Source organism: Miscanthus floridulus, chromosome 1 (assembly GCF_019320115.1).
Source record: "Miscanthus floridulus cultivar M001 chromosome 1, ASM1932011v1, whole genome shotgun sequence".
NCBI lineage: Eukaryota > Viridiplantae > Streptophyta > Magnoliopsida > Poales > Poaceae > Miscanthus > Miscanthus floridulus.
Window position 1 is genome coordinate 74,838,734 of NC_089580.1, and position 19,552 is coordinate 74,858,285.

Genomic DNA, 19,552 nt, shown 5'->3' on the forward strand with positions numbered 1-19,552 from the left:
TCATAGGGCACGTGGATCAGTTCCTGACATCATCATCATATCAGCGATTGATTTCATGATCAGCACTACTTTGACAGCAGTACACCTCTGGCCACTGCATTGATCGCAACACATTTGAGTACAAGGCCAAGAAGTATTAGAGATGGGATAGTACCTTATTCAAAATAGTAATACTGTCCTTGGAAAAAAAACAGTAGTGCACTTTTACTCATAATAAGTCACAACCTAAGATGGAAGCATGGAAGCCAAATCCAAGGATAAGCATGTGACAACACTCTTGTGTAAATGACACCAGCTTGGATACCACATGTCATGTTCTGTTAGCTAAAAGTTTTTGTTGATTCCAATTTTTGGTTTCACTTTTTGAAGTTTTCAATAAAGCCAAGTGTGATATAAAATTAAACAGCATTATTAAGTAATGCACCTATAAGAGAAACCACCCTTTACTATATTTCCTGCAACCAAGTCTAGATCTGCATCCTCTAGCACAATGCAAGCATCTTTGCCCCCAAGCTCCATCTGAAGAGGGACCATTCCGGCCTTCTTTGAAATGGCTATACCAGTATCGGCACCAGTAAAACTAAGAAGCAAAGGAACAAATAAGGTTCTGTCTCACTAACACTGAAGAATTCAACTGTCGGCAAGTGTTGTTGATGCCTACCTTATGCAGTTGACTCCAGGATGCATTGTAAGAAAATCTCGTATTTCAGAACCCTTCCCAGTCACACAACTGATCAAACCTTTCGGGAAACCAGCCAGGTGGAAGTAGTGTACCATATGAAGTGCAAGCACAGCACCCTGTTCGAACAATAATACTTCACATAAGCATTTTGAGTTTGAAAGGCACTAAATTCACACTCAGGAAGGGAGTTAGGTTAACCCAAAAAACTCATATACCTGAGTTGGAGGCTTCAGCACAAGAGCATTGGCCGCAATTAGTGTTGGGCCAATCTTAGAAACCGCTAAGTTGACAGGATAGTTGAATGGAGGGATTGCCAAAACTACTCCAAGGGGTATCTGCATTAACAGGATGATACATTAGATATGCAAGGAAACAATATTAATGGATCAATAATTTTGGGGAACCCAATAGTGTTCAGGGGAGCATCAATGGCAACTTAGCACTATAAAAACTGTCTGAAATACAAATTTCTACAGGCTACAACATGCATGAATATTGGTTGGTAAACAACTTAACATCATCAAACCTATGTTTGGCAGCCACAAACATTGTATGGTTTCTGAGTCCATAACTGACTGTTTGGTCTATGAGTTCATAACTGAATGTATGGTGTTTGGAGTTTCATTCTAACAAACATAACGGAATGTTTCCCTGCCATCTGCAAGTAGCACTGCTCAATAGGATGAACCTAATTTCGAAACACCTCTAAGACGTAAAGTGGTACAAGGATCAGCATAGTTGGTTTAGAAAGGAAAGGTGAAAATATTCATTTATAAAGAAACAACCTCAATGATTTTGATAGTACACTGAGGGGGAAAACCAGCTCAACTACTTGGCTTGAATGAATAACAGTGAAGTGACTGTATTAGTACAACTGTGCCAGCGAATTAAGGCTAGCAAAAACCATAATGGCAGAATCCTAGCTCGAGGCACAACACTAATCCTCGCTGGTTTGATGCTATGTTTTCTTTGAGTTATGGTTGCACCTGGACAATTCCAGCCAATCTGGCATAGAAACAGCCGAGTCAGGCAGATCCATGACCTTGTTGAGTTTGGCCGAGACACGATATCATTTACACAGGGAAAATAGGATGGACAAACGGAGCAATAGTTTACACTGGATAGAATCATAGAAAGTACACAACCTGAGCAGTCGCAGCATGGCAATGACATCAGCGAAGAAAAGGCAAAACAAAGCAAAAGGAATCAGCAAGACATGCCAACAGCATACATGGAATATTCCATGCTCCTCTGCACGTCAATAAGCTGTAACAGAGAAGCAAGGTGCCTATTTTATGGCCTATCCTTTAGAGATGAATTTAAACTTAATTGCTCACCCCCCAACTTTTATTATTCCATTCTCCATCACTCAGGATGAACTGGTCCATCAATTAATTTCGTAAACGTTCAACTAGCTTATTTCTATCAACATTTCTGAATAAGTTAAGATACACAAACAATGTCGTAGTGAAATCAGTGGAGCATTTACAGCAAACAAGAGTACTGCAATGTAGCTATATCTTAGAGCTCAGACAGTACTTGTTCCGCTCATTACCAGGGAAGCTATCAGAAACGAGCAGCTTGCCCTCCCCCAGTATCCGCACACTCTCTGTAACACCTCTGGTGTTTTGACCTAGCACTAAAACTTGACATGTCATCATATGCATTGCAAAGCATTCATAAAGTAGAAAATTTTGAATGCATACACGAAATAAGCTTTATTTCATAAGTTGTTATTTTATGTGTGATGTGATTCAAACTCTAAATAAAGATCATGATCACAAGGGTCAAATTTCATGTGATCATGTGAGGCCATGTGTCATTTGACTCAAATAACCCTAATAGGCCATGTTGCTGGTCAAAAATCAAAGTTAAAGTAAAAAGGTAAACAAATCAAATTTGAATTCAAATTCAAATCATAAAAGTCTTTTTTGCCCCTTTTGTCTAATTCAAAATCCATTTGGAATTTGGGGTTATGACAAAAAGCAAAGTTGAAGCTTATTTTATAAGGATCAACTTTGGTATTCAAAGTTTTTCAAGTTTACATATAAAATTTGGAGTAATTTTGAAATGATTCAAATGCTCAAATGCACCCCAAATTCAAATTTCAAAATGGAGGCAGAATTTGAAAAATATTCCTTGAAGCAAAGTTGTAGAGTTTGAAAAGTTGAGCAACTTTCATTTTTGGAGATTTTCAACTTCTTTAGAAAATTTGGGAGTAATTTGTAAAATGAACTCAGTGGCAATTATGTAAATATTTCAAAAATCAAGTTGACAACAGGGCGCCACCGCCCCACCGCCGGCGTCCTTTCTCCGGTCTTTCAGGCGCGCCCGTGGCTGCCCTCGGCTTCGCGCTGGCACGGGGTGCACACTGCGTGTCGATCCCGCGTGCTCCTGGCCGCGCTATAAAGCCTAGACGTCGTCGTTTGCTTTCTTCCTTCCCTCTGTTTTCCCAACGCCGCCGTCTCGACTCCGGCGAGCTCCCCTCGCCTCCTCAGCGCAAGATAGCCCTGGAAAAGCAGTGTTCCAGTTTTGCCTGCTCCTTGCGCATCCGACCAACCTGTTGCTACCGCTTGATTTCGTCGAGAACTCGCTGTCCACGTTCTTCTTCCTCACGGCCGGCGACCTCGACCGAAACTCCGATTCACCGCGGTCAGCATCATCCGGTGAGCCGTTGCCCTTGCTTGTTGTCTCTACAGCTTTGTCTCGATGCTGTAGTGCTTAATCCACTCTTGCTTACTCGTTTTGCCCACTGCAGTCGCCGGAACGCCGTCGTCGACGAGGTCCGCTCCGCCGTGATCACTGTCACCGTCGAAACGCGTCACCATAGCTTCTCCGGTCTCGCTCGTTGCTTCAACACATTCGGGGTGAGCTACTGATGCTTCCTGAACACTTTGTTTCACCGTTACCAGCCTTGTTTCGCCGGCGTAACGCTGCCATGCCACCGCGTCCGCCATGGCCGGTGTCAGCCTTGTTCCGTGTCGTAATCAACCTCCATAGTGCCATAGATCGATGCGCCTAGTCCTTATGAACGTTGTGGTGCCTTTGCCTTCGCCGTTAGACTCAACGTCGGCAAGTTAGCGCCGGTCAGCACCGTCGTTGCCACGGTCAAAGCCAGAGGTTAGGGATCACATGCGGGACTGGCTGTCAGTGAGAGAGAGAGAGAACAGTGAAGTTTTGTTATTTCTGAATTTTGAATAGTGCTGAAACTTTGGGAATTTGTAGGAAAATAATCATAGCTCCAAAAATTCTAAAAATTTGTGTGTAGCTTCTGTGCATGTTCTATTATGGTTTAAAAATATGAAACTTGAAATTTGAATAAATTTTTAATGTTCAAATATTCAGTCCATTAATTGATAAATGCAATTTCCATGATTTTTGTAGGCCACTGTATAATTCCAAAAATTATGAAATTTGTTTTGGTACACTAATTTGTCATGAGGAAGCTTACATAAAATTTTGAGGTCATCTGGAACAAGTTCATTTTTGGGCTTATTTCCAAATTAATTCAAAAATAAATAAAAGCAAACCCTAAGTGTTTGATTAGTGTTTGATCTTGTTTTGATCATGTTTTGTGACTAGTAGGGTTTCAAGATCAGTTTGGTCAAGTCACATGTGTGGTTCTTGACGGTAGAATTGCAAGTTAGTTTTGTTGGCTTACAACTGTACCGTGAAAAAACAGTTGTATTCGAGGTGTTGTTATATTTCATGTACAATGACAGCATCATGTTTACATTATTATCATGTTAAAGCATATGTTATCATTTCGTGTAGAATCCGAGAGTGAAACGATTCTAGTTGAGCAAGTTCTAGAAGAATCCCCGGTTGTCACAGGATTCGATAATTGTGGTACTGATCCGGAACCTGAGATCGTCAACGAAGGCAAGCTCCGGTTTATGCATTAAACCATTACCTTGTTTACTTTGAAAAGTTTATCACCTATGTTACCTATTGCATTAAGTTGATTATTTCAAATGTTACCTATTTGATGCATTGCCTACCTTGTTAATTGTTTACCATCCTTGAAGATGATTTCATTTACAAAGGCGTAGAATGCTTAGTATGCTTTATGGTAGGTTTTCAAAGTAAAAGTTTTGATACAATCAAAGATGGCATATTGACCAAAGAAAGAAAGAAAATAGAATGAACTAGAGGCTAGTCGGGTGACCTACCTTGAATGTTGGGTAATGTTGCCGACTATGTCGCTTAAAGGCCACTCATTGTGGATTTTCTGAACGAGACACTTTGTAGTACTGGTCACATACTCCGGTAAGCCTACCTTGGCTAATCCGATACTAAGATGAATGCCCACGCACTAGGAGTGGAGAGATGGTGGGAGTAGCGTGTACCCTCGTGGCTGGAATGTGGCCGGATTTGAGGTGTGCTGTGCTCTCGGGTGGCGTGGAGACGACTTAGTATAGGAGGATCCGGTAGCGAGGTTGATATATGCAAGATTAAGTTCTACATATGTCGTGTGATAAGGAATCCCCAGCTGGGACTTGAATCAATTCGAATTGCCGGTGCTCCGCGGATATGGAGACTCGATTCATTACAGAAGTAATGCAGGACTGGTGAATTACTAAAATTTGAGAAAAGGAATGGAATGAGAATGTTTGGAACATGGGATATGAACACTTAGTTTGGGATAATGAACCAAGAAAACTTAGGGGTAAAACATGAAAATAGGATGAAGAATAGTAAGCTTTTGGCAAAGAACTTTTGAATCTTGCTACATCCTTACCTTGCCCCAACACCTGCATCTTTAAAGTCTTTCACCCCCTGTTACGTCGGGTTAGTCTTGTTGAGTACTTTTGTACTTAGGGTTTGTTAACCCTTGTTGCAGGTGAGTCGCATGCGCAGGCTTGTTTTGGTCCCTGCTGCATGTCTGTGTTTGAAGTCAATGACGATGAGGAATGATGATTGGCCTTTGGACAAGGCACTAGTTTGTATGATAAATAATGTTAATGTAATATTATCCCGCTACTATGGTTGTATGACACTTATGGTATTGTAAGTTTGAAAACAACTGGTTTGTAAACTATGTTATCTTAAGACTTCCGCTATCTTTTACTCTGATGTATATATTCGAATAAACTGTTGTAATCTGCAATGTCTATGATTGGGATCCTGTTCGAAAAGAGAATCGTGGATGATTCGGGTTTCCCGAGGACACCCGATAGACCTGTTGAGTTGTTGGGAACTCGTGTACGCTATCCGAGGTCTGTTAAGACAACGATAGGTGCATGTGGGCCTGATTTCTTAGGAGGTTCTGCCATAGCTGGTATCAGAGCAGTTCCCATCTAAGATCATTGTAGGTTACTTTGGAAAACCTTCAAATTGGTTTGGATCAAAGAAAGTAAACTTGATATTTTAAAGTTCAAATTTCTTTCTTCTTACCTTTGATCTAGACTCAATCCTATCTTATTTGAAAGTTCGTGGCGGATAATATGATTAGGTTTGTTCTATGTATTAAAAATCTAGTACTTATGATTATATAAATCTTTTGTACCTAGATTCGTAAGATTGATTCATGCATCATGCTTGAACACCTTGCATAATAATTCCCCTTAAGAAGTGGTTGGGTAAGTAATGTCAATCACATTCTTGCTAACCTCCTTTATCCTCAAGCTATTCTTATAGTCCTACCCTAAATTCTACAGGCTATGGCAAAGACCAAGGTAACCGCACGCAAGTCCACCGGACCTCATGGAGTCCCTCGTCACCAGTTGGCACCACGAAACCATGAGCTTGGTGAAGGAAGTTCCAAGAAACTAGGAGATGAAGGATCTTCAAGCAATCCCACCAACATCGAGAACCTTAACAAGTAGCTCAACACTCTTCGTCGAGCTCATGCCAAAGATCAAGAAGAGCTAGCAGAAATGCAAAGGGGCATCACCATGACCATGGAGCTGCGGAATGAAGCCTGGACACGAGAGGATGCGGCCAATGAACGCATCCATGAGTTGGAGTTCTATGTAGAAGACCTGGAGATGGACAATGCCATTCTTCATGAGAATGTCCACATGCTGTACGCTCAACTTCATCCTCCTCATGGGGATGGTGAAGTTATAGATGAAGAAATGATTGTAGATCCAGGAGAAGTCGAGAATGAAGAAGAGGAGGAGGATCCTAAGGAGTTAGTGTACTTCTTAGATGAAGATGAGGTTTCGTCCGGTATGGGCACAGATGCCGATGACTGAGAGCTCGGAGTAGTAATAGTTCCTTTACTGCTTTCCTAGTAAACCAGGGTTGTCTTATGGGATACAAGACATGTAATTTAAATAAGTAACCCTTTGTGGCATGAAACCTTTTAAAATGCTTTCAATAAAGAATAATGTAAGTAAACGTGTTTCTCTAACAGATGCCTCGTCCTATCACCCGAGCTGGTGCTAGTGGCTCACATGACGATGATGAGTACCCAAATCCTCCACCAATGCCATTGACTATGGCAGATGTCATAGCCGCACTCGTCAATGCAACGGCAGAGAATGCTAGGTTGTTAAGGGAATTAGCGCAGAACCAACAGGCACCATACCCTAATCGTGGCCGTCGTAATAATGGAAATGATGAGTCAACCTATGTTGATTTTACCGACACACGTCCGCCTATGTTCTCTAAGGCAGAAGAGCCTTTAGAAGCTGACGATTGGCTTAGGACAATAGAGCAAAAGTTTGAGCTGATTCACTGTACCGAGATTCAGAAACCAAGGTTTGCGGCACAGCAACTCCGAGGAGCTGCTGGTGCTTGGTGGGCAAATTTGGTAGTAGTACAGCCCGCTGGTCACCAAATCACCTAGAGGGAGTTTAAGGATGCCTTTAGGGCACACTATATTCTAGATGGTGTAATGACCATGAAGTTAGAAGAGTTCTTGGCTCTTAAGCAAGGGGAGCACCCGGTGATGCACTATGTTGGGCGCTTCAATCACCTGTCGCAGTATGCTATAGAGTATATGAATACTGACAGGAAGAAGAAGGATCATTTTCTTAGAGGCCTGAACACTAAACTTCAGACCATGATGGCAACTTGTGGTAACGCAACTTATCATGAGACAATCAACATTGCTATCGCTTCGGAGGAGAATTACCGCCGACACAAGGAGGCGAAGAAAAAGAAAATATCTGCTTCCGGATCGTCGAGTGGAAAGCGTCAAAAGATAGTCTATCATCCTCAGAATCATGGTCGTGCACCATTCCGCCCACAACAAGGGCAAGGCAGGCAGCAAATCTTTATTCGCCCTGCAACTAATACGCCTTTCCTGATTAGGCACCGCAACATCAAAATAATACAAATAATGCAAACCGCAATGCTACTCCCCAGAATCACAATTATCCATGCTATAATTGTGGTAAACCCAGACACTTTTCCCGAGAATGTCCGTATCCCAGGAAGAATAATCCTGATGCACCCAAAGCCCCTGTTACTCAAGCTCAGAATCAGTACAAGGGCAATGATCAGAATAGTCAGAAGGGTCAGGCTGAGAAGAAAACTAGAAGGGTCTTCTATACTCAGGTGGAATCTATTCCAGAAGGAGAACCAGTAATGATGGGTATGTTTCCCATTGCTAAGCATCCTGCAATTACCTTATTTGATTCTGATGCATCCCATACATTCATCAATCGTACATTTGTTGTGAAGCATGTGATAGCTATTGGGGAAACAAAAGAACCATATCATATACAGTCACCCGGGGGACGAATCTGTACAAGGGAGGTAGTTCAGCATGTACCTATTGATTTGGGAGGTTATGAGTTCCCTACCAATATGCTGATATTAAAGGATCAAGATATAGATGTGATCCTTGGTATGAACTGGTTAACCCAACATGGGGCTATCATAGATGTCCTGCGTAGAACCATAAGGGTAAATGCACCTGACAGCAAAACCCAACTTCTCATCCAACTTCCCTTTCCTAAGAGTACAGTGGAAACAGTCTGTGCAACTACTGTTGAAGAAGCCAAGAAAATTCCAGGGGTATGTGAATTTACGGATGTCTTTCCCAATGATCTGTCTGGTCTACCACCAGACCGAGATGTAGAGTTTAGAATTGATCTGAAACCTGGAACAGCACCAGTGTCTAGAAGAGCATATAGGATGCCACCCAAAGAACTAGCAGAATTAAAAATGCAACTACAAGAGTTGTTAGACAAGGGTTTCATTCAACCCAGTTCATCACCTTGGGGATGCCTTGCTATCTTCGTGAAGAAGAAAGACCAAACCTTAAGGTTATGTGTTGACTATCGGCCGTTAAATAAAGTCACCATAAAGAACAAATACCACTTACCCCGAATTGATTTGCTTTTTGACCAACTTGCGGGAGCTAAGGTGTTCTCAAAGATAGACTTGAGATCAGGCTATCACCAGATTAAGATCAGACAAGAAGATATGCTGAAGATAGTGTTTACCACCCAATATGGTCTATATGAGTATCTAGTCATGTCTTTTGGGCTGACTAATGCCCCGACTCATTTCATGTACCTGATGAACTCAGTTTTCATGCCCGAGTTGGATAAGTTTGTAGTGGTGTTCATTGATGACATTCTTATCTATTCTAAGAGCAAAGAGGAACATACGAAACATCTCTGCATTATTCTACAAAGATTAAGAGACCACCAATTATATGCCAAATTCAGTAAATATGCATTTTGGTTGGAGGAAGTACAATTTCTGGGTCATGTGTTATCTGCTGAAGGTATAGCTGTTGATCCGAGCAAGGTAGAAGAAGTCCTTAACTGGAAAGCACCTACCACTGTTCATCAAGTTCGTAGTTTTCTGGGGTTGGCAGGGTATTATCGTCGGTTCATCCCTAACTTCTCCAGAATTGCGAAGCCAATTACTGGATTGCTGAAAAATCAAACTAAGTTTGTATGGTCAACAGAATGTGAGAAGGCCTTTCAGATATTGAAGAAGTTGCTGACAACTACACCAGTATTATCACAACCTGATATCGAGAGGCTATTTGATATCTATTGTGATGCATCTGGAATCGGTATTGGTTGTGTTCTTATGCAAGAAGGCAGAGTCATAGCATATGCTTCTAGACAACTCAAGAAGCATGAAGAACATTATCCCACCCATGACCATGAATTAGCTGCTGTTGTTCATGCACTCAAGGTTTGGCGATATTATTTATTGAGCAATATCTGTCATATCTATACGGATCATAAAAGTTTGAAATACATCTTCACTTAGTCAGAGTTGAATATGAGGCAAAGAAGATGGTTAGAACTTATCAAAGATTATGACTTAGAAGTGCATTATCATCCGGGCAAGGCTAATGTGGTTGCCGATGCCCTGAGTCGCAAGAGTCATTGCCATTGTCTGACTGTAGAACCTATGCAACGAACATTGTGTCAAGAGATGGAGCATCTAAATTTACAAATCATAGAACAAGGTTCCCTGTCCAATATTGCAGTTGAGTCCACTATCAAAGACCAGATCATTACTGCTCAACAGAAAAGTAAGGGTATAGCCCATATCAAGGATAAAGTCAGATCTAGAAAACCAACATGTTTCAAGATTGATGAATCAGATATTGTATGGTTCAAGGATAGATTGGTAGTACCCAAAAATCCAGAACTACGAAAGCTATTCTTGATGAAGCTCATTCTACAAGATACTCCATTCATCCGGGTAGCAACAAAATGTATCATGATCTGAGAAAGAGATATTGGTGGACTAAAATGAAAATAGAAATAGCTCAATATGTAGCCAAGTGTGATATTTGTCAGAGGGTCAAAGTAGTTCATATGAAGACTGCAGGTCCATTACATTCATTGCCAGTTCCATCTTGGAAGTGGGAAGATATCTGTATGGACTTCATCGTGGGATTGCCCAGGACATCTGCAGGCTACAATTCTATATGGGTTATTGTTGATCGCCTAACCAAGATAGCTCACTTCTTACCAGTCAGAGATAAATATCGAGTGGAACAGTATGCAAAGCTTTATCTTGATAGAATCTTCAGTCTGCATGGGGCACCCAAAACCATTGTCTCTGACAGAGGGTCATTGTTCATATCTAAGTTTTGGAAAAGTCTATATGAGTCTTTGGGAACTAAACTTATCCGTAGTTCTGCTTATCATCCACAAACAGATGGACAGACTAAGAGGGTAAATCAAATTCTTGAAGATATGTTAAGAGCATGCGTCCTTTCCTATGGTGCTAAATGGGATGAATGTCTTCCCTTAGCGGAATTCTCATATAACAATAGCCATCAAGAGAGCATCAAAATGGCACCATTCGAAGCATTGTATGGCTGTAGATGCCTGACACCTTTAAATTGGTCAGAAGCTAGAGAACGTTGGTTCTTTGGACCAGATGTGGTCAAGGAAGCTGAAGAGAAAGTTAAGCTCATAGAAGCTAATATGAAGGTAGCTCAATCTCGACAGAAAAGCTATGCTGATAAGAGGAGACGATCGCTAGAATTCAAAGTGGGAGATCATGTCTACCTCAAGGTATCGCCGATGAAAGGAGTTCATCGTTTTGGGATTCGGGGAAAGTTGGCGCCCTGTTATGTCGGTCCTTTTCGAATCCAACAACGATGTGGACCGGTCGCCTATCGCGTCAAGTTACCAGATCACATGTCGGCTGTGCATGATATCTTCCATGTATCTCAGTTAAAGAAGTGTCTTCACGTACCTGACCAAGTGATCGACTTTGGTGATGTAGAACTAGAACCTAACTTGACTTATGCCAAGTACCTCATTAGAGTCTTAGATCAGAAAGATTGAGTCACTCGAAGACGTACAATCAAGTTCTACAAAGTACAATGGAATCAGCACACTGAAGATGAAGCTACTTGGGAGTCTGAGGATTACTTAGAAGAAAACTTTCCTGATTTCTTCGCTTCTATCTAGTTGCAATACCTTGTCTATATTGTAACTTGTCTCGTTTATCAATAGAATGGAAAACCCCCTCACTAGCCTTTTGAATAAAGTTATGATGTGTTAGCTTGACACATTTCCTTTTCCATTACTTAGCCTTAGGTTTTAAATCTCGGGACAAGATTTCTTTAAGGGGGAAGGGTTGTAACACCTCTGGTGTTTTGACCTAGCACTAAAACTTGACATGTCATCATATGCATTGCAAAGCATTCATAAAGTAGAAAATTTTGAATGCATACACGAAATAAGCTTTATTTCATAAGTTGTTATTTTATGTGTGATGTGATTCAAACTCTAAATAAAGATCATGACCACAAGGGTCAAATTTCATGTGATCATGTGAGGCCATGTGTCATTTGACTCAAATAACCCTAACGGGCCATGTTGCTGGTCAAAAATCAAAGTTAAAGTAAAAAGGTAAACAAATCAAATTTGAATTCAAATTCAAATCATAAAAGTCTTTTTTGCCCCTTTTGTCTAATTCAAAATCCATTTGGAATTTGGGGTTATGACAAAAAGCAAAGTTGAAGCTTATTTTATAAGAATCAACTTTGGTATTCAAAGTTTTTCAAGTTTACATATAAAATTTGGAGTAATTTTGAAATGATTCAAATGCTCAAATGTGCCCTAAATTCAAATTTCAAAATGGAGGCAGAATTTGAAAATATTCCTTGAAGCAAAGTTATAGAGTTTGAAAAGTTGAGCAACTTTTATTTTTGGAGATTTTCAACTTCTTTAGAAAATTTGGGAGTAATTTGTAAAATGAACTCAGTGGCAATTCTGTAAATATTTCAAAAATCAAGTTGACAACAGGGCGCCACCGCCCCACCGCCGGCGTCCTTTCTCCGGTCTTCTAGGCGCGCCCGTGGCCGCCCTCGGCTTCGCGCTGGCACGGGGTGCACACTGCATGTCGATCCCGCGCGCTCCTGGCCGCGCTATAAAGCCCAGACGTCGTCGTTTGCTTTCTTCCTTCCCTCTGTTTTTCCAACGCCACCGTCTCGACTACGGCGAGCTCCCCTCGCCTCCTCAGCGCAAGATAGCCCCGGAAAAGCAGTGTTCCAGTTCCGCCTGCTCCTTGCGCATCCGACCAACCTGTTGCTACCGCTTGATTTCGCCGAGAACTCGCTGTCCACGTTCTTCTTCCTCGCGACCGGCGACCTCGACCGAAACTCTGATTCACCGTGGTCAGCATCATCCGGTGAGCCGTTGCCCTTGCTTGTTGTCTCTACAGCTTCATCTCGATGCTGTAGTACTTAATCCACTCTTGCTTACTTGTTTTGCCCACTACAATCGCCGGAACGCCGTCGTCTACGAGGTCCGCTCCGCCGTGATCACTGTCACCGTCGAAACGCGTCACCATAGCTTCTCTGGTCTCGCTCGTTGCTTCAACACATTCGGGGTGAGCCACTGATGCTTCCTGAACTCTTTGTTTCACTGTTACCGGCCTTGTTTCGCCGGCGTAACGCTGTCGTGGCACCACGTCCACCATGGCCGATGTCAGCCTTGTTCCGTGTCGTAATCTGCCTCCGTAGTGCCACAGATCGAAGCGCCTAGTCCTTATGAATGTTGTGGTGCCTTTGCCTTCGCCGTTAGACTCACCGTCGGCAAGTTAGCGCCGGTCAGCGCTGTCGTTGCCACGGTCAAAGCCAGAGGTTAGGGATCACATGCGGGACTGGCTGTCAGTGAGAGAGAGAGAACAGTGAAGTTTTGTTATTTCTGAATTTTGAATAGTGCTAAAACTTTGCAAATTTGTAGGAAAATAATCATAGCTCCAAAAATTCTGAAAATTTGTGTGTAGCTTCTGTACATATTCTATTATGGTTTAAAAATATGAAACTTGAAATATGAATAAATTTTTAATGTTCAAATATTCAGTCCATTAATTGATAAATGCAATTTCCAGGATTTTTGTAGGCCACTGTATAATTCCAAAAATTATGAAATTTGTTTTGGTACACTAATTTGTCATGAGGAAGCCTACATAAAATTTTGTGGTCATTTGGAACAAGTTCATTTTTGGGCTTATTTCCAAATTAATTCAAAAATAAATAAAAGCAAACCCTAAGTGTTTGATTAGTGTTTGATCTTGTTTTGATCATGTTTTGTGACTAGTAGGGTTTCAAGATCAGTTTGGTCAATTCACATGTGTGGTTCTTGACGGTAGAATTGCAAGTTGGTTTTGTTGGCTTACAACTGTACCGTGAAAAAACAGTTGTATTCGAGGTGTTGTTATATTTCATGTACAATGACAGCATCATGTTTACATTATCATCATGTTAAAGCATATGTTATCATTTCATGTAGAATCCGAGAGTGAAACGATTCTAGTTGAGCAAGTTCTGGAAGAATTCCCGGTTGTCACAGGATTCAATAATTGTGGTACTGATCCGGAACCTGAGATCGTCAACGAAGGCAAGCCCCGGTTTATGCATTAAACCATTACCTTGTTTACTTTGAAAAGTTTATCACCTTTGTTACCTATTGCATTAAGTTGATTATTTCAAATGTTACCTATTTGATGCATTGCCTACCTTGTTAATTGTTTACCGTCCTTGAAGATGATTTCATTTACAAAGGCGTAGAATGCTTAGTATGCTTTATGGTAGGTTTTCAAAGTAAAAGTTTTGATACAATCAAAGATGGCATACTGGCCAAAGAAAGAAAAAAAATAGAACGAACTAGAGGCTAGTCGGGTGACCTACCTTGAATGTTGGGTAATGTTGCCGACTATGTCGCTTAAAGGCCACTCATTGTGGATCTTCTGAACGAGACACTTTGTAGTACTGGTCACATACTCCGGTAAGCCTACTTCGGCTAATTCGATACTAAAACGAATGCCCACGCACTAGAAGTGGAGAGATGGTGAGAGTAGCATGTACCCTCGTGGCTGGAATGTGGCCGGATTTGAGGTGTGTTGTGCTCTCGGGTGGCGTGGAGACGGCTTAGTATAGGAGGATCCGGTAGCGAGGTTGATATATGCAAGATTAAGTTCTACATATGTCGTGTGATAAGGAATCCCCAGCTGGGACTTGAATCAATTCGAATTGCCGGTGCTCCATGGATATGGAGACTCGATTCATTACAGAAGCAATGCAGGACTGGTGAATTACTAAAATTTGAGAAAAGGAATGGAATGAGAATGTTTGGAACATGGGATATGAACACTTAGTTTGGGATAATGAACCAAGAAAACTTAGGGGTAAAACGTGAAAATAGGATGAAGAATAGTAAGCTTTTGGCAAAGAACTTTTGAATCTTTCTACATCCTTACCTTGCCCCAACACCTGCATCTTTAAAGTCTTTCACCCCCTGTTACGTCGGGTTAGTCTTGTTGAGTACTTTTGTACTCAGGGTTTGTTAACCCTTGTTGCAGGTGAGTCGCATGCGCAGGCTTGTTTTGGTCCCTGCTGCATGTCTGTGTTTGAAGTCAATGACGATGAGGAATGATGATTGGCCTTTGGACAAGGCACTAGTTTGTATGATAAATAATGTTACTGTAATATTATCCCGCTACTATGGTTGTATGACACTTATGGTATTGAAAGTTTGAAAATAACTGGTTTGTAAACTATGTTATCTTAAGACTTTTGCTATCTTTTACTCTGATGTATATATTCAAATAAACTGTTGTAATCTGCAATGTCTGTGATTGGGATCCTGTTCGAAAAGAGAATCGTAGATGATTCGGGTTTCCCAAGGACACCCAACAGACCTGTTGAGTTGTTGGGAACTCGTGTACGCTATCTGAGGTCTGTTAAGACAACGATAGGTGCACGTGGGCCCGATTTCTTAGGAGGTTCTGCCACACTCTCCTCAGCTGTGTACGACACCAAATCCCCAGACCGCACAACCTATGAAAACACAACAAGACATGTTAACCGTTAAGCCGAATTGAAGAATGAAAGCAAAACATTAACAAGAATTTCTTCATCTGCTAGTGACCTCAGAAACAGCATCCTTGGCTGGCTTGGCTATCTCTTTGACAAGGCACTCGACGATGGGTGCCTTGCGCTCCTTTAGGATCATGGCCGCCATGTGGAGGAGCTCCGCGCGCTTCCACAGCGGTGTCCGGGCCCATGCCTTCTACGCGACCTTAGCTACTGATAGGCATTCCCTTTTGCAGTTCACATACAACCACCAAACCTATCAGCACTAGCAAAAGCCTATGGACTTTGATCAATTCGAGAAATGGTTAATTGGAGAGATTCTTGGAATAGACTGCCAAGTGGTTCAATTGGGGGACAACGAAATTAAGCATCAAAAGTGAGACTATTTGTTTGGGGCAGTAGTTAAGTAAGAGGCACTATCAGGGACGGCCAGTAGAATTACGGAAAGTGATAGCGCAGGTAGCCAGCCATTAATGGCTAGCGCTTCTCGTCCAAGTTTTAACCTCGTGGTCATCGACAGAATTCGACGGTAGCACGGGTGTGTACGTCCCTATCAACCGTCTTTCCCCAAAACAAGGGGACAACACTAGCGCTAGCTCCCCGAGGTTCTTGGAGCTCGGTAAAAACAAGGAGCAGAGTCGAGAGATCCCGCACCTTGCACCCTGTACTGGGTCTTACGGGTGGTGGGGTTGACGATGGCGACGAAGTTGCCAGAGGCGGAGCTGCGCCAGTCGCCATCGGCGTAGTACCTGTACACCTCGTCATCTAGGATCCGCCTGGTTGCCGCAGATCTAGCGCCTTCATTGCCAGCGCGAGCCCCACGCCGTGCTGCAGCCTCAGATCTGTGGCTAGGAGGGGCCCCACGAGCGGCCACTTCAGATCCACCGCCGAGTTTGCTGACGTGACCTCCCCGTTGTCATCGACGAGTGAAAGGTCCTTGTGTGGTTTTGGTAATTGAGTGACAACCTAGGTGGACTAATTGTGTTTATGTGAGATACACATGTGATTATTCCACAGGTACATATGTGTGAGCAACATATGCCATGAAGGTGAAAATGGCTTGGAGATGTTGCAAAGATCATATATGTGATGATGAAGGAGCTCATTGCACATGAGACATGAAATTGAGTCATGTGATCAAAGGTGGAGAAGATCAAGACAAGACTTGGCTTGATGAACCGGTTGCAAGCGTGAAGGGCAAGTCGGAGGCTTTGGAGCGATGGACCGCGTGGCGGTGAAGCTTGAGCAAGACTTGGCGCTGATGGACGAAGGCAACGGTGAAAAGCAAGTGATGTCAAGATCGATGAACCAATATGATCACGTGATGATATGAAGTGGATCATATCATTGTTGATCATGTTGGTGCATGTGTTGCATCAACATTGGAGAAGATGGAATGGAATGCACAAGGCAAAGGTATAACCTAGGGCATTTCATTTCACTGGTCATAGGTGTGTAGAGAAGTTGATGACTGGGTTTAGGATAGATGGCCGTACTATCAAGAGGGGCAAACTTGTTTGCATATTGGTCATCTAGTGCCACTCGAGTGATCTAACTTTGCATCGTCTCTAGGATCGAGTGGCGTGGCAAGTTGAGTGGCTAACACCCTTAAAAATGTTTGTGAAAATATGCTAACACATGTGCACATGGTGATACACTTGGTGGTTGGTACATTTGAGCAAGGGTGAAGAAGTTGGAGGTGAAAACGAGTTAGTCGCGCTGGACACGGAGTGACCGGACGCGTCCGGTATGGAGATCGGACACGTCCGGTATGTGGCTCAGAACTGAACTACACAGTGCGACCGAACGCGTCCGGTCGCCACACCAGACGTGTCCGGTGTGAATCCGAAAACATAGTGTTCAGTAGTACAGTCGATCGGGCGCTGGCAGCGTCCGGTCCGGTGTGACCGGACGCGTTCGGTCGTCAGTGGGTGCTTACTGTACTCGACCGGACGCTGAGGCTCAGCGTCCGGTCAGTTTCTAATAGACACGTCTGGTCGGCCCTGGAGGCTTACTGGACTCGACCGGACTCAGTGGCTGAGCATCCGATCGTTTCATGCTGAGCGTCCGGTCGTCTTGTCAGAGAGCCATTGGAGTCAATGGTAGGACATGTGGCGGTCAGACAGCTACCGAACACATCTGGTATAGCGACCGGACACGTCCGGTGCGTTCGGTGCAGCGTCCGGTGCTGCGTCCGGTCAACCCGAAAAACGTCCAGTGAAGGGGTAACGGCTAGTTTAGCCCTTGGGGCTATAAATAGAAGTGGCCTTCGGCCATGGCTTGTGCGGAGCACCTTAGGGGACTTTGTGTCCATGCTTGAGAGTGCTTAGGAGCCCTCCATCTCACACATACTTGATAGTGATCATCCGATTGTGTGAGTGAGCGATTCTAGTGCGATTGCATCATGAGGTTGCATCAAGTGGCACTAGGTGATCGAGTTGCGAGCTGGTGGTGCTTGTTACTCTTGGAGGTTGCCACCTCCTAGACGGCTTGGTGGTGGTCTCCGTCGAAGCCCGCAAGAAGCCTGTGCTGCGCTCCAGAGAAGTGCTTTGTGAGGGGCATTGTGCTCGCCCCGCGGGAGCCACGAAGAGCAACTTTAGTAAAGCGTGTCATTGAGCTACCCTCACTTCCGGGGTAGGTTCTTGCGGCGCCCGACGTGCGAGCTTGGCGGGTGATGCCAATTAACCGCCGAACCACCAAGTGAGCGGTCGACACAACGGGGACTAGCGTGTTGGCAAGCACGTGAACCTCGGGAGAAAAATCACCGTGTCAACCTTGTTCTTCCCGTTGGTTTGCATCCCCATTACACAAGCTTGCGATTACTTTCATATACCTTGAGCTTGTGTTGTTGCTTTTGTAATTAGTTAGCTTGTGTAGCTTGCTAGTTATCTTCTTGCTTGTGTAGCATAGAAGTAGCTTCCTTGCGTGGCTAATTTGGTTTGTGTAACTTTGTTAGTCACATTGCTTAGGTTGTGTAGCTAAGTTTTTGCGCTCTCTAATTTGGCATTGGTTGCCTTGTTATTGAGCATTGCTAGTGAGCTTAGTTGGCTTTGTGCTTTTGCTTACTAGCATGTGTAGGAGCTCCCTTCTTGCTGAAAGTACTAGTGGCATAGGTTTGTGTGACCTTGCTTCTAGAATTGATTAGGAGAGCTCTAGCTAGCCCGGCACCTTTATTGCTTGATTAGTATCTTTGCAAGGTGCTTGTGAACATAGATAGAGGGGTGTAGTCTTGGCTAGACCGATAGTTATAATTCCGCACTTGTTTCGGTTAGCCGACGCGATTAAGTTTTAAAAAGGACTATTCACCCCCTCTCTAGTCGCCATCTCGACCCTTTCAACGGGCAGCACGGAGGTCCCTCCGCCGCCAGAGCCGGCCGTCGCGTCAAGGCCTCAGCTGGCTGGCCACGCGGCCGTGGGGACGACCGGCGACGGAGGTGCCAAACCCTAGGCCGCGCGACCCGCCGCCTTGCGTGGCCAGGAGGAATCGGCGTGGTGGTGGTGGTGTTGGAGGAGGAGGAGGAGGAGTGTGGCCACGCACGCGTGGAGGGCAGCCGCCGCCGCGGCATGGCGCTGCAGTTCCGGTCGGGGCTCGCGCCGTGAGCCGACAGCGTTGACCCGGTCGGCCTGCGGCGACGCGAGGGGAGGAGGAGGAGGAGGGCGTCGCTACGTCAGGAGAGAGAGAGGAAGGGGTGGAAGAGGGGGCAGCGAGCGTCGCAGAGAGTTCGAGGGAGACGTACGACGGGAGGCTTCGAGAGGCAGCGGACGCAGTGGGAGCAGATATTTCCAGGGGGATGGTGTAGAAGGCGGTGGGAGGAACCAGGACCGTTGATCGAAGAATCCGACGGTCCAAGTAATTAGGACGACGTGGATGGGCTGAGAGGCGGCCGAGGCTCGCCGGCTTAATAAGAAATATGTTGTACACGTGAAACATTAAATTCTGTATCTTTATTATATTGCTCTGAAAAAAGGCACTTGGAGTTTTTAGTCTTTTTGCATCTTACCCCACAATTACGATACATATTATCAATTACGACATATTAAATATTATCAAGGACTGCCTAGTATGTATCGCTTAGCGAGACGGCGTGCGGAAACACGAC

At 43.8% G+C, this 19,552-nt stretch overlaps 1 pseudogene; it reads right to left on the reverse strand.

Moving 5' to 3' along the window:
* The window catches only part of LOC136458790 (NADP-dependent glyceraldehyde-3-phosphate dehydrogenase-like), a 21,278-nt pseudogene continuing 1,726 nt past the window's right edge, over nucleotides 1-19,552 (reverse strand).